At 36.2% G+C, this 16,830-nt stretch overlaps 1 protein-coding gene and 1 non-coding gene across 2 annotated transcripts in view; one reads left to right on the top strand and one right to left on the bottom strand.

Moving 5' to 3' along the window:
* CNTN6 (contactin 6) overlaps positions 1–16,830 on the bottom strand; it is a 292,595-nt gene that overhangs the window by 188,032 nt on the left and 87,733 nt on the right.
* LOC116637270 lies at positions 3,920–4,025 on the top strand. The gene has a single exon (XR_004300453.1). It is a non-coding gene; the product is annotated as a U6 spliceosomal RNA (small nuclear RNA).

Below are 16,830 nucleotides of genomic sequence, written 5' to 3'. Positions count from 1 at the left end.
GCCCACTACTCTTTGTTTAGTCTACCTCTTCATTCTTTGGAGTGGCATGACCAAGAACCGCAGGCACTAAAGAAAAAGAAATCCTGCAACAAGTGTATTTTTTTCAAATGAGTATTTCCTTTGAGATTACTATGTGCCAGGTTCTAGTCTAAGGGCTTTACATGCCTAATGTCAGTTTATCTTCATCACAACACTTTGTTCATTCCTTCCTCTGTGCTAGTCACTTTTAGAAGCAGAGCATACAGCAGAAAACAAAACAAATAAACAAAAAAACCCTTTCTCCTCCTGGATCTAAAAAGAAGAAAGTGATATTACCACCACCCCTTTTGAGCAGAGCAGTTAAGCTATTTGTCTGAGGTCATCAAGAGCCAGGTTCCAGGGTAGATTTAAATACCTAGAGAGCCCTACTGCTAATCAGAGCATACTGCCTCTATACCAGCCACCGTAATAAAGGTTTTCTGCACCATATTCCATGTAATATTTCTGCAGCGATCACTATACTAAAGAAAGAAAGAAGATACAAGCTCTCTGGATGACTGTTCAGCCGGACCAAATGCCAAAAGCTGTTAAGCAAAGCCCATTGCTAAAACAAATTTTTTCAGATTGTGTCACCAAGGTTAAAGGAGATATTTCCATAACTACAAGCAAATCAATTTGGAGTTTTGCATCAACAATAATGAGATGGGGCAATAAGAATGTAACCTTTCATGTGTCTTTTTGCTTTATAACAAAGAGAGCACCTTTCTAGGCTGGGAAAAAAGGAATTACTTGCCCCTGAATTTTGTGCAAGCCTTTAATACTGCCTCATTTAAAAAAATAAAAAAACAACACACAAAAACTTATTTGGCTGCTGAACAATGGGTACAGGTTCTTATGTAGAATATAGAAAGTTACAGTGATGTGTCCTCTAATAATGTAGAAATAAGATTATGCTGAAGGTGAGAATAGTAAGATTCAATATATAATGAATGAGATCAACTATCTGTCAAAATAGTCCCAGGGGTTGTCTATAAATATGTACCTGAAAAGGTCTGGGAATACCTAGGGTTCCTTAAGGGGTAAACTAAGAAGGCAGAACTACAGTTCGTCTAACCAAAGGTTGTTAAGTCTTAATCAGGTACATGTTACCATGCATGAATAAAGAGCCCATTAACAACATAAAAATGTCTGCACAGACCCAGACAAGAAAAGCAAAAAGGTAAGAATTCGGCAGTGTTTTTATAGTATACTTCAGGCAGGAGAGATTTTAGCATGACAACTAAGACAGTAACAATACTAATGCTGATTATGCATTTAATGGGTGTGGCAACTAGTCTTAAGCGCTTATTTAGGAAAAAATTAAACTTGCCCAAAGGAATGTTTGTTCTTTGCCCAAGAATATAATCTGTATTCCTTGGAATGTCGTGATAATGTATGTGATAAGAGTGTCTATTTACCTGGGGCCTTGGGCCATGCCAGATAGTCAGTGTCCACAACGTGATCCATGGTGGGTGCTTTGGGCTACACTGCACAGTCTACAGTAACAATGTGGTTTATGGTGCAGTGTGTGAAAGGTAAGGGGAAGCTTGGGCTTTGTGGTATCAGCTTGACCTCTGAAGTGGCTTGGGACTAAGGTAAACCACATGGGCAAATCAACCAAATCTACATGATTGAGCATCAAAAAAACCTAACATCAGGACTCAAGTGAGCTTCCCTGCATATTGCCGTACGTCTTCCCTGGGAGAAGTAAGCAGTGTCTGCACATCTGCTAGGAGGTACAGCTGGAAGCCCTGCATCTGGGCCTTTCCTGGGCTCTGCTCTATGTGTCTCTGCCCTTGGCTTATTTGAATCTGTATCCTTTCGTTGTGATAAACCATAACAGGGAATATGAGGGCTTTGTGTTCTGTGAATCCTTCAAGGGAATGATCAAGCTTGAGGGTGATCTTGGGATCTTGAGAACTTGCAGATAGTATCAGAAGTGAAGATGGTCTTGGGGATTCCTAACCTTTGCAGTACATTACACATACAGTTTAGTACGCATAGCTAATCCATGAAGTTCATAATCACATAGCTAAGAAGTAGCAAAGGTAAGGTCTGAACCCAAGAGTCTGACTGCTAAGATCATACATTTATCACTTTGCAGTACTCCCCACCAGCACAGAGAACAATAAGGATGGTACTTTGTAAGGGACAGGGAGAATTTATAAGGCTTCACTGTAACTCTAACAAGTAACTCTCAAGGCATTTCAGCAGACAGCCTCACCTCTGCTGCCCCGCCCGCCCCTCCCTTGTGGTGTATTCAATAAACTTTTATATCCTTAAAAAAAAGACTATCCATATTTCATGCTGACCAACCAACTTCCTGATACATAATTGTTTTAAAATGTGGGTTTTATTATTATTTAGGTATAATGAGGACAATTGATTGGGAGATGGCTGCCACTGAAAAGACAGTTCCCAAGAGGAGGGGAGATGCCACATCATGCAAGGCCACACAAGGGAGTATTGGGGCCAGTCAGGAGGCAGAGGGAAATGTAGGTAAGAGTGAAGGAACAGGCAAGGCCGGTTAAGAAGTCTTAGGATGGACTAGTTTCTATAATTTCATCAGCCTCTGGAGTGTAGGGGCTATCCCTAATTGTTTGGTACTTGGCTCTGGAGCCATCCAGGCAGGGGAATAGGGCCAAAGTGTAAGACCCAATATAGGAGTGGTTGGAATTATGGGGTCTGGATTGGTTAGTCTGCACATGAAAGACCACTCAAAGGTGAGTCCTTTAAAAATGAAGGGGGGGGAATCGGAGGGGGAGACGAACCATGAGAGACTATGGACTCTGAGAAACAAACTGAGGGTTCTGGAGGGGAGGGGGTTGGGAGGATGGCTTAGGTTCTGGAGGGGAGGGGGTTGGGAGGATGGCTTAGCGTGGTGATGGGTATTAAAGAGGGCACGTTCGGCATGGAGCACTGGGTGTTATATGCAAACAATGAATCATGGAACGCTACATCAAAAACTAATGATGTAATGTATGGTGATTAACATAACATAATAATAAAAAAAAAAAGGTGAGTCCTTTAATATCTGTAGGAATTGGCTAGCCTTGGCAGTGTCTCCACGTCCAGCAACACTCAAGATGGCAAAGTATCAGAGATACAGAAAATAAGAAGCCATGATTAATACAATAATCCATAATGCCAGGTAGCAAGAAAAAAGGAATAGGGCATACATTCTTAATGGGGTCAATATCAATCCCCAAAGAAGTAAAAATTGGCTTCAGGGTGTAAAATGTTACTTTTTATGTATAAAGCACAAGAACACATATATTATATAAACAGATGTACAGCATATATGGTATTAAACCTTCATGGGTAGATCACTAAAAGGGCATCTTTGTGGAAATAGGAGAGTGATAATGAAATACAAGTTGAGAAAGACTAGTATAGAGTATCTTGGATAATGGATGTAAATACTGTACTAAATGAAAAATAAAACAATCCATTATAATAATATATTATTAATATATTGATACAATATATTAATATAAACTATTATTTTTATATTTATATATAAATATCTTATGAATTTGCTTAGCAAGTGTTTGTCCATAAAGACATGATCAACTCTGTGCTAAGAAAACCAAATCTCTAACTCCATAGAGCTGAGAATGAGACAGAAATGTAATGACTACAACTCCATGATGTTCTGTTTGGGTACCACCATTCCTCTAGGAGATTTCCTGTCTTCTCCCTCTAAAATATCAATAACGTTATAAAGACATCTTATAAGACAGAAATTTCCACTTTTAAACAGTCTAGGGGCTCATGCTCACCAAGAGTTTGCTGATCTTAAATTGGCTCAAAAGGATTTCTGGATGAATTGTTCTTTTCTCTTTTTTAATAATTTCTGCTGGATCTGAGGGAATAGGGGAGGTAATAAGAAATGCAGTGGTCAGTGCCCACATTGACAGAATGAAGTAAAATTGGCCCGATACAGAGAAAATTATCATAGAGCCTACAGAAGGATGACACAGGTTTTTGAGGCATTCCGTTTTCTTGTTTTTTTTTTTTTTTTTAATTGAGAAAAGACATGAGAAATTCCCTGGGGCGATAGAAATGTTTTATATCTTGTTTTAAGTGGTGGTTTCATGGTGAGTACAATTATTAAAACTCATTGAACTGAACACTCAAGATCACTGTATTTTATTGAATATTAATTATACTTTGACTTTTTAAAATGAGTGCAGTGGGAAGACTGAATGATGACTTAAATCTGAGGTTTACAGGGTTGATTCCTTCATATATAACTAAGTTTGAGCAAATAGAGAACTAACCATAAGCTTGTTGTATTTTATGTAACAGATGAAACTGCACTGGAAAATCACATTATTTGTAAAGTGAATCATAGAGTTCATGAAAAAATGGAGGCCCAGAGAGGAAGGTAACTTTATAAATATAGCAACGAGAAGAAGAGTAACATTAAAGAAACAATATTCAAGAATATGCACTGATTGTTCACCATATGCTAGGTACTATATTAGCATTTCTAACTTTTTATTTAATTTAATGTTCATAACCTAACAACTGACCTGTGTGTATTCCTAGAGGCTGTTTGTAATCCACTAAGGATAAAATTACCTATAATAGTAAAAGTAAGATAGTCTCAGTGAAAGAGATGTAGTGAACAGAGTGTGAGAAGAGACATATAATATAGTGAAGAGTTTGAGGGTCTGAGTTTGTACTATAATTTTGCCACTGATTGTGTGACATAAAATATGTTAACACTCTGAAGCCTAGTTTTATCTGTAGAATGAGGGGGTAGAACACATCTTGGGGGTTATTTTACAGCAAAGGTGGTAGCCCTCTCTGTTCTGTTAGCTTAGTAGACATTAATACTCAATCACAGAATTCTTTCCCATTGAGTTCATATTTGCCACCAAGGGATTCTCATTGCAGTCAGTACAAAATGTTGGTAATCACAGCTAACTGATGTGGAGTTAAGTTGGAGAAGACAATATATCACCAGTTCAGGTATAGATAATCTGAATTTCCTGGCTCCAAAAGTCAAAAACTGTTACTTAGATTATTTTATATATCCATTCATTAAACAGATACTTGCTAAGTGTGCTCAGAATGTGCAAGTCAACGTGGTAGGCACTTTCAAGGATACTGAAATAAACTGGACAAACCCAAAGGAGTTAGAGGTTAGCAAATGTGATGATGCCTCTACATCTTTTCTACAAAATAAGGTGGACAGTGATAACTGCAGAGAAGGATGTTTAGAAATGAGGTTGTGTGAGAGTGAGTGAGTGTGTGTGTGTGTGTGTGTGTGTTAGTGGAGGGGCAAAAGAGTTCACAGGAGACAGTGATTTGGCTGCATTATGTTATTTAAGTCATCAAAAATCATATACTTGGGTCACAAGGCTGTTGTAAAATCCTAAGATGGGTATGATAAATTCTGGTATAATATATCAACTTTAGCTACACCAGGTTACATGGCAGTCAACCCATGCTGAGTCTTGCCTTTTACTGCAAATACCTTTTCCAGCCTCTTCCTACATCACCTACAGATCCCTGCATGCCAAAGATGTCCTGCCAGATTTGTGATACCAATTGAATGAAGTAACTCAAGCCTATTCTAGACTGATATGCAATCACACATGTGCACAGAAAAAGAACCCAAAACTAAAATTAACCTATCCCTAAATGCCAGGGAATTTGGCCCATAAAAGAAAACTGAATTGAGATACCTAATAGAAAAGCATTGGTAACAATTTCACATCATATTTTTCTACAGAAGTTTGGGAGGAAGCCTACCATTCTCCAGGAGATAACTGAATATTCTCCTTTTCTAAATTTAAATTAAGAATTTTAATTGAATTTATGATCAATATTTATATTGGGTACTGGAAATATTAATTTTTACTCTTATAAGGTACAGCCATTTCTCATTTTTCATTTTTAGTTTCATTGAAATAGAAAGCATTTTAAGGGGTGCCTGGGTGGCTCAGTTGGTTAAGCATCTGCCTTTGGCTCAGGTCCTGATCTCAGGCTCCGTGCTCAGTGGGGAGTCTGCTTCTCCCTCTCCCTCTGCCCCTCTGTCCCCCCTCCCACCTTGTGCTCTCTGCTCTCTCTTATGATCTTTCTCTCAAATATATTAATAAAATCTTTGAAAAAATGAAAAAAAAAAGATTCTTAAAAACCTCAACTGATTTTTTTTTTGTTTTTTTAACCAAAATCTAGTCCTAAGAGATCACAGAAAAACCAAATGTACAATGGAATGGCTAATTCTGTATATCCTGAAATCTTTGAATTTTTTTCTAATATTATCAAACTGTAAACTTTCAAAATGTTATTATCAACTCCTGGAAATTCTAAAGGAATAAAATTCTTGCTAATCCCATAAGCAGAATATAAGAACCATCAATATTTTTTTTTTAATTTTTTTATTGTTATGTTAATCCCCATACATTACATCATTAGTTTTAGATATAGTGTTCCGTGATTCATTGTTTGTGCATAACACCCAGTGCTCCATGCAGAACGTGCCCTCCTCAATACCCATCACCAGGCTAACCCATCCTCCCACCCCCCTCCCCTCTAGAACCCTCAGTTTGTTTTTCAGAGTCCATCGTCTCTCATAAGAACCATCAATATTTTTGGTACAAAATCTTATTTTGGGGGAGGTAGTTTGTAAGAAGTGGTGTCTTATAGAAGTCTTCAGTCCTTTCTGGGGAAGAAGAGAAAGATAAACATGAAGAAAACTGCCCTCCAGTTCTGAAAGTACATACCAGCTACTGAGTTCATGAAGACTGACTCCTTCCTACCCTTGAGGTGGGGGATAATATTTTTCAGTTGTTCTTGATTGTTGCTGGATTATTCTCCTTGGATTAGTGGGTTGTTATTAGGACTTTGGCACATGTATATGTGGCATGGGGAGTAGGCTGATTGTGGATAAATGAGCACTTGTAAAGGAAGATGAGGAAGAAGAGGAAGGAAGGTTGGTGGCAGTGGGATCCAACAGAGATACATGTTGTCCTCTCAAGGGAGTCGTACGGTGTGGGGCTCCTATTTGGGAAATAGCTGGAAGTACTAAGGTAAGGGTCATCATAAGAGGCCTCAGGAACCTCATGGGGTCAGAGATAGATTGCCCTCACCAACTGTGCAGATTTTGTGTTCCAAAGAACAGCCACACACTGGATCTTTGTTATCTAGGTGGCCAGGGACTGATACAGCAACTGCACAGGGACCCATACTTATAAGGACTCCATACAATAACTTATGAACAAGGGACCCTGCATTTTCATTTCTACCTTGGCCTCCCAAATTATGCAACCAATCCCGAGCAGGAGCAATGCTGGATCCCTACCACCAATCTTCAGATCACCCCACCCTCCCTACTGCTGTCCCCATGAAAACTACAGGACCAAAGGTAAAACCAGGCAGCTGCTGGGCTATAGGAAAGAAACTACAAAATTATACTTGGGGAATAATATGAGGACTTGATATGAGGAAATGAAACCTTTATAGCCTGACACCATGGCCCATAACTGTGTATATAAACATACTATATCTTCTATAAAAGATCAAGTGAATACTATTTTTATGAAGAAGGATTTTTGTACAACATACACAAACTTTAATTATTTCATCTCTGTTGGCTTCCACAACTCAAAGGAATGTAAAGCATGGTAGAAAAGGAAAAAACAATTGTGTGTGTGGATAGAATTGATTGGCTACCAAAGAAGTACTTCACTATACATTAGGCAGCTTTTTGAGCTTGTGTAGCTCCGCGTGGAAGGCTTTTACTTTAGGGGGAAATCAACCATTGAAACTGATCAATGGGGAAGACCATGAATTGTAAAAACAACAACAAAGGCTTTTTCAAGTTATTCTATGTGGATAAAGTAGGTAAACCTCACATTGAGGCATTTATGAGGACACACTGGCCTTACCTCTTCACCTGCCTTGATTGGTTTCACCCCTCAACTTTTTCTTTTTCTCTTAGGCAATGTGAAAAAGACCTTTATATATGACAAGATTTCTTTTATATGTGTATTTGCACAGGAATAAGGGGGAGAAATCACACTGAAAAGGGCAGTTTATCATACCTCTTTCCCCCCCTCCTTTATTTTAATAATAAGACTAGATTGAATGACTTCAGAAAGGCTACTGAGTGGGGCAGACATTTAGCCAGTGCAACAGGGGCTCCACACTGTAAAAGGTCTCCTGCCAGCAAGACTGAGCAATGCTTCTCGCCACAGCCAAGTTCAGGTTGTCTTTTCCACTCAGAAAGCTAAATTAGGAGTTAAGAGGTACCAATTTAGCTTTTCATGCTGCAAATAAAAGATGAAAGAACCCTAACTCACAGGAAATATTTAAAAAAAAGAAAAACACCTAAGTGGAAAGCAGGGTGGCTAAATGACTTGCATTTGGATTTTATTTTGCTGCTCATGCCGTTAAGACTCGATATTTTGGTCATTCTAAATTAAAGATGTCTTTGTGAAAGTTTCCCAAAATGAGCAAAATGAAACAGGTCATTTTCTCTCCTGAGTAATTCTCATAGAGTAGGTGGAATTTGTGAAGCCATCTGTGAAAATTGGGTTTGTATTGACAAGAAGGTCTGAAGGTATGAAACATTTTCATATATAAACATACATCTGCAAATCTCTTTTCAAATGATAGGTAACCCTCCCAGGAACACCAACCATCTTTGTGGTTCAATTCTGACACCCTTCTGGGTGAGGCTCAAAATGATTTCTTCTACAAATACATAGAAATAACTCCTTTTTATTTTAATTTTTATTTTTTCTTGAGAATTTGGTATCTGTAATCTCTTCCATTTCCTTCAATATACTACTAACATATATACAAATATCTATCTTCTACATTAAATAATAAATACTTCTAAGACAAAAATCATCTTATTCGCTTTTATATTCCTTCTATTATTTGGTGCAGTGCCTTAAAGTTGGCAGATGAATCAAATTGATATTTGTTAAATGAATGAAAATAACACAGGCCTGAAATTTATTGATAAGATTACGTCTCTAGGAACTAGAAAATAGTAAGGACAAAAAATAGTACATAGTTCCTAATCTATGTAAGTCTATTTTCTTAATTTATATAATCCTCATAAAACTTCATGAGATGTCATTATTAATATTTCAGTGTTTCAAATAAGAACAGTGAAATACGGAGATTAAGTGATTCAAGTGTACAGAGCAGCAGAGCAAGGATTTGAACGAATGCAGTCTTCAGTCTGTGCTTTTAATTACTATACTATATATAGCTTTTCTAACAGATTATATTTATTGTGTCTGTTGTAAGTGCTTTATAGGCACTAATTCATTTCTATCATGAGTTCTGTTTAAAGAAGCTGGCTATATGCCAGGATGGGATATATTAGCACCTTAACTGGCCTTTAGCAATATCAAACAAGGCTCAGAATTTTATACTTTTGTGGTTTTATTCTAATGCAGTGGTTATCAAAATGTCCATTGAGAACCCCTAGGGGTTCTGATTGCCTTTTAGATTAAGTGTGCAATCAAAGCTTTTCTTGTTACCAAAGTGTTTTGTACTTTTCTGTTCTTTTTCTCTTCACATATGCTAAAAAACATTCTTTTTAAACAAATGGTTTTCATTGTGGAAGAGATAAGAATCCTTAAGTGTAAAACCTATAGCAAATAAATATAAAATTAAAAAGGAAATCATGGATCAGCTTCCTAAATTCAACAATTTTAAGCAGAAGGTGTTTTGATGTACTGTATCCCATAGGACTCGCTCTATTAACTAGCAAGCCATATGAAATTCCTTATTAGATAAAAATCTAAAAAGCAATGATTATTCCACAAATTTTAGGAATGATTCTTTACTGTCTAACTTTCTCTAATACAATGATGATACTTTAAGTGTGTATATATATATATATATGTATTATTTTAAACCATTCCTGGTAGAGCTACTTACTGATCTAATCTATACCAGAAGTATATTAATGTAATGTTAAAGCAAGCACTAGTTGTTTCTGATTCTATAAACATAAACAACGTAATCTTATGTATTACTATTAACTTTACAGTCTCATGTGATTCCCTAATTTGAACTTCTCGTGAAAAATACCAAGAGTGAAAATGTTCTAATAAATAATACATCATTTCATAAGATTTGCTGTACACATATATGCTTAATTCCTAGGCTTTGTAAGTTTCATGTAGTTTGCAGTTAGCTGTTTGAATTATATCCCAGGACCATTGAAATAACTATTACATATTTTCAGATATTCATAAGGAAAGTCATCATTATAGTCCAGTGAAATCAGTATATTATGGTACTGTAGTACAACTAGTTCCAAATTTGGGCATTATTATTATCATTATTACTTTAACATGAATTTGTGTTCTTCAAATATGGCATTAACATAAAAATAAACATCTGGCTTCATGGACAAATATCCACCATTACATTAAAAGAAGGTATCTTTATGATATTTACTGAATTCAAAGCACACTCTTCTCAATGAAGCATTAGAATTTTTGGTACCAGCCACAGCAAATAATTAATAATGAAACTTTTCCACCTACTGTATGAGCATTATCTTCCCTTAAATTTCCAGGTCAGACCTAGATTCAGTGACACATGCTATCTCTTCTGTTGTACTTCTGTAATAATCACTTGGCAAAGCTGTCAAACTGCCAGTTGTGAAATAGAACAAGTATGGTGGGAAGACTCTTTAAGATGATCCCCAATGACCTTTCCTTCATATTCACACCCTTTTGTAATTCCCTGCCCTTGATTGTGGATGGGCCCAGGGACTTGCTTCTTATCAACAAAACAAAGCAGAGTGGATGGAGTGTCACATCCATGATCAGTTACATAAGACTGTAACTTCCATCTTGCCAGAAGAGTGTCTCTATTGATTACTCGTATACTTTATTAAAGTAAGCAGCTGTGTGAAGAGGCCCATGTGGCAACTAACGGAGGGCAGCCTCTGGGCCAAAACCTGCTAGCAGATGAGGCCCTCAATCCAACAATACTCAAGGAATTGAGTCTGCCAACCTTAAGTGTTTGAAAGCAGATCCTTTCCCAGTTGAGTCTTCAGATAAAAACCTAGTCATGCTTGATACCTTGAGTACCACTTTCATATGAGATCTTGAAGCCAAGAACCCAGATGAGTTGTGCCCAGAATACTGACCCACAAAAAACTGTGACATGATAAGTGCAGGTTGTCTTAAGCCACCAAGTCTGTGGTAATATTTTGCAGCAACAGAAAATCAATATAGTGACTCAGATACCAGTTCTCTTTAAAAGTTGCCAGAAACAGAATTAGGGATTTGATTCTAGGAGGTACTGTTATTTATAAAAAAGTAAGGAAATTTTATATGAAAATATGTCTAAAATACCTAGAAAATAAGTGACACTGAGGATTATAAAATATGAAATCAAATTGTGTACTGTATAATTAGTAGAATATTGGCCCTTGTGAGACATTTTGGTACTTAAATAATGCTTAAAGAAAAAATATGACCATGGCCAATAACCTGCTTACACCAGCTTTTGATCAACCTACTTCTTTTTAAATTTATTTTCACTAATATTTTTCATACATTTAAAATTACTAATTGACTAATAATAGATATTAAGCCATGGTATCTCTTTGAATCAATGGAATATTTTTAAGTAGAAGAATTTGGCACATTATTATCTTCAGACTCACTTTCTTTACTTTCTTTACTCTGATTTTTATTTCACCACATTAATTTTTTTCTGATGATAATCTTGTTAGGATGATTCTATTTCACTGAGAACTGTAAATTTCAATATTAACTTAGAAGCACGGTATGTTGCCTTTTAAATTCCATGCCCATGTATATAGAATATTTCATCTTGTCCTTTTTAAAATTCACAACTTTAACCCACACATGAAGGACAAAAAAAGACCATGCCTGTGAAAATTGCACCAATGTTTTTCAGCAACTTAAGTCAATGATAAAATAAAAATAAAATAATTATTTGAGATAATACATTTTACGCATTAAACTTGGACTCCTATAGAGCTGATCTTTAGTTGTATCTTTTCCAAAAAGCTATACAGTGAATTTCTCCAGGATTACTTTTAAAGAAAGAAATTAAATTGTCCATGCAACACCATTACATATGCAAGAAAAAATATTCACAGATGCATGATAAACATTTCAATTGGATTACACTTTTATAGCTGGAACTGAAATATAATTTTAAGCCACAAGCATTCAGGCATGTTTCATCAATTTTCTGTTCCTTTGCCCATATGAAATGTGTGATAAATGATATAAATATATGCATACTTTGTATATGAGTTACACTTTTGAGGTTAAAAAAGAATAGCCAGAGAAAATGGTAATAGAAATGAGTGCTTATCTTTATTTTAACAAAGCCTGCAGATTAATGATATGTTTTAAACTAAGAGAATACTCATTATAACTACATATTTGATCATTGCTCAGGAGAAGGAAACTATTTTGAAAGAGAAAAAAAAATCAACAAGACTTGCTGAAAATGAACTACCAAGTAACTATAGTTCTACAATGACTTCAGAGAACATAACATCCTGACATCCATGATTCACCTTTCTAGGACTCTGGAAACAAACTATGTGAAAAGTCTGTTAACTGGAGTACCTCCCTGAAAACTGGAGAAGGAAGATGCTTATCTTCAGACTCTAACCCTGATAAGGAAAATATAATCATTAAAAGTTCTTGCATAGAAACGCTAAGCTTTACTTGTCTCTCTGGGATAATGGGATAAAACATTGAGTAGATTTGTCACCATTCCTAAACAAAAGGCTTAGAAGAGTAGCTGGAAATAATTAAGGAGATATTAATAGGTGAATGTCAAAAGGTCTTGAAATCATTCAATATACACTGCGTGCTTTGATAATATAAAGCTTTGAGAAGCAGAAGGAAAAGATGTTCTGGGGTGATTGCTGTGGTGACAAGTGTGATGGTGGTGGGGTTGCTGGAGATGAAGGCTGATGGTGGACAGAGATGGTGTTTTGCTATAGAGTGCACACAAATGTGTGCAATAGATACATACTGAATATTCAGCAGTCTTTTGTAAATGTTGTTACTAGTTGGATTCTTTTTAAAGAATAAGCCCAACTGAGCAGAATAAAATGCTCTCAAATATCAATTTTCCACACTCGTGAATAACCTAGCTGTTTAAGCCATGAATCATTAACATGGCACAAACAAATCACAAGGATAAAGTACTCTGTGTGCAAGACACACACTTAGCTAGAAATAAGTCATCTTGCAAACTCAAAACTGCATAAACATAATGTTTGGAGAGACACCTATACACATAATGTTTACAAGTAAGATAAGTTTGTGTCTCAACAAGATGTAGCCCAAATGTTTAGATGTTTGTATTTTCAGAGCACTTTAAAAAATAAGAAACAAAAATAAACTCTATATTTCTTGTTGTAAAGCTTTTGTTATTCCTTTGTGTGTGTGTGTGTGTGTGTGTAAAATAAGATAAAATCTCAAAAAACTCCACAAAGATTTGCAATAATAACAAAAGCAGCTCACATAATTTGATGATGCATATATAATCACAATGTTTGAGAAGTGAGTTCCTCCTAATATAACCTCTGTGTAGAAAGAACAACTCCAAGTTTTTCTCCCCTTTGTGAGGGTATGGGTAAGTAAGTGTGTGCAACAATGTGTTTTATTCATTGTGCATCTCTGGAGAAAATCAGGTCACCTTCAGTGATCTTATCAGTCAAAGAAAATAGGACTGCTTCACAGAGCTATTAAAATAGAAGAGAATTAGAATGTATAAAAAGCTTTCAGATGCCAGGATCAAAGGGAAAAAGGTCACAGACTAGGCAGGGATTGTTGCCTTTGCTGAAATTCATGGTTTTGATTAACATGAAGTTGTAAATGGCTATAACGTTGTAAGCAGTCATAATAAAATAAAGTAAGAAAGAAAGGCCAAGGACATTATAGAAATATAGAGGAAAGAGTCAAAAAGAATAATTCTAACAAGTGAAGAAAAATAAACAACTAGAATAGAATTGTAATAACATGTTTTTGGTAATTTGTTTATGATTCACAAAATGCTTTAGCATATACCAGGGAATTTAACCCTCATAAGTGAGGTAGGTATTGTTATCCATACTTCAGAGAGATGGAGACCAAGGTTAAGATGGTATAAATTTGTGCAGGTTCAAAGAACTATTGGCATCAGAGCTACTGTTCTCTTCCAAGCCTTTAAAACAATCGATAAAACACTGTAGGATCTCCACCCATATTTGTTAAATAAATAAGCTTGTACTTAAGCCTATTTTTCTAATTCTAAATCTTATGTTCTTTCCAGTAAGCTGACTCCCTCAGTAAGTGATAAATCTATGCAAAACCATTTCTATTCTATTAAAAACTGTGCTGAGAGAGAAGAAAGTAAAGTATTTAGTAAATGTCTATTTTTAAAATAGAATTAGCTGTAGTAGTATCTTGGGTTACAATGTCCATCTAGGATGGAAAAAAAAAAAATGACTCACCTATTTTCGTTGTGACTAATAAGAATATCATAATATTATCACTCAACAGATTATGTCTTAATTACATGTATGGTAATGAATTAAGCACTTTCTATGTGTTAACACAGATAAATGGAAAAGTAGGTATTATGAATACCCATATTTACTTCTCCTAGATTCACTAATTATTGTCTTTCCACATTTGCAGTGTTTTACTCCCTCTTTCTTTTTTTTATGTTTCTGTGTTCTTCTTTCCTTTTTTTTTTTTTTTTTTTTCCTGAACCATTTGAAAGGCAGTTGCAGGGAACCAACAATTTTTACTTAGGATGAACAAAGCTGGAAAATATTTTGCCAACACTTTTTTGAGCCAACTTTTCTGGAACCAATCAGAGCTGAGATCATAAGAATATCAAATAGCTCCAGATCTAAAGGAAAACATGCCTAGAGAGAGTTGGTAAGCTAGTTTGCTTCCTTCATAACAAACGGGTAAAGAAGAGCATGGGGCTGATGGCTGCAATAACACAAAAATTTTTTCTCATTTTCAGGCTCTCACCACAGAAACTCTTGGGGCAAGAGCTATAAGGGAACTTTGTACCCAATCACAGGCTCCTTCTTTGGACCTCAGTAGAAGCTCATAAAAAATTACTGTGGTATAATCCTTATTATACAGACAAGGGGAGGGAACAATAGCCACTGAAGGAAAGACAAGAAACCCCATTCACATCCTTCACCCCTATCTCTCCTATGGAAGGAAGGCTTCAAACTGCAGGGAGAAGTGCCTTCAGGAAGTGGTGAAAACACATTATAGCTGGAGATAGAAACATAAATAAAACAAATCAAAGCCTATACATCTTTCCCAGAGTTACAACTGGGAAGAGGACAAAAAGACTGGTGCAGCCACATTCCTGAAACCTAGGAACATAGTGTTTGCCTAAAACTGAAGCTTAGTCAGAACAAGAATGCCCCTCCATCACTGCACCCTGAGGTTGAACAGAGGTGAGTGACATCTAATAGTGGAACACAACTTGGGGAGTTTCAAAAACATGTGTAAAGACACTGTTTGAGGTGCAGTGCAAAGAGAAGACCCCAAAGAGGAGAGTGGAATAGACATTGAGAAAAAATTTCTGGCAAACCAATCCTCACCCTAAACACCACTGTCCCAAAGGAAGTTGAAATCAGTGGTACACTGAGGATAATCATAGCAAATCTAAATTCAGTACCTCTCTCAGCTAGATTGACTCAAACTCCCACGTGGGAGGCTTGCCAGAGGTAAAAGAATGCCTACTCCCAGGAATAGAAACTATTTAGTTTCTACTGTTCTGTCCAAGATGTTCAGCTCTCAGCAAAAAATTATAAAGCATAGGAGAAAACAAGGAAAAAAAAAATACTACCAAGGGACAAACCAATCAACAGAACCAGAATCAGATATAACACAGGTACTGGAACGATCACATAGAAAATTTAAAATAACTATGATTAATGCATTAAAGCTCTAATGGAAAACACAGATAATAGGTAACACCAGGAGGATAATTTAAACAGATAGATGGGAAAAATCAATTGGATATGTTAGAAATGAAAAACAATGATAAAGAAAGCCGTCAACAGTCTGATCAGCAGACTTGACACATTTGAGGAAAGAATCAATGAAACTGAAAATAAGTTAATAGGAATCCCTAAACTAAATCATAAAGAAAGAATATCAGTGAAGAAAGCAGAACAGAGCCTCCAAGAGCTGTTAGACAATATCAAACTAACTCAAATGTAATTAGACTCTCATAAGAAAAAAGTGAGACCAGGGCAGAAGGAATACTAATCAGGACTAAAAGTATTTAAGTGAGTCATATTCAAACAGAAAAAAATCAAGACAAACAGAAAGATCTTAAAGACAAACACAGAGAAATAACACATACATACAGAAAAACAAATACAAAAATTTCAGACTTACCTTCAGAAATCATGCAGGTCAGAAGAAAATGGAGGATATCTTTAAAAGGCTGAACGAAAAATCTGTCTACCCACAATTCTATACCCAGTGAAAGTATCTTTCACAATGAAGGGAAAATAAAGATTTTTTTTTTTAAAGATTTTATTTATTTGACAGAGAGAGACACAGCGAGAGAGGGAACGCAAGCGGGGGCAGTGCAAGAGGGAGAAGCAGGCTCCCCGCGGAGCAGGGAGCCCGATGTGGGGCTCAATCCCAGGACCCTGGGATCATGACCTGAGCCGAAGGCAGACGCTTAATGACTGAGCCACCCAGGTGCCCCTAAAGATTTTCTTTAGACAAACAAAAACTCAAAGAGTACATTGTCAGCAGATCTGCACTAAAAGAAATATTGAAGAAA

Source organism: Phoca vitulina, unplaced genomic scaffold (assembly GCF_004348235.1).
Source record: "Phoca vitulina isolate PV1807 unplaced genomic scaffold, GSC_HSeal_1.0 scaffold13, whole genome shotgun sequence".
Lineage (NCBI taxonomy): Eukaryota > Metazoa > Chordata > Mammalia > Carnivora > Phocidae > Phoca > Phoca vitulina.
Note: the sequence above shows the minus strand (reverse complement) of the source record. Positions and strands in the feature narration are given on the sequence as shown.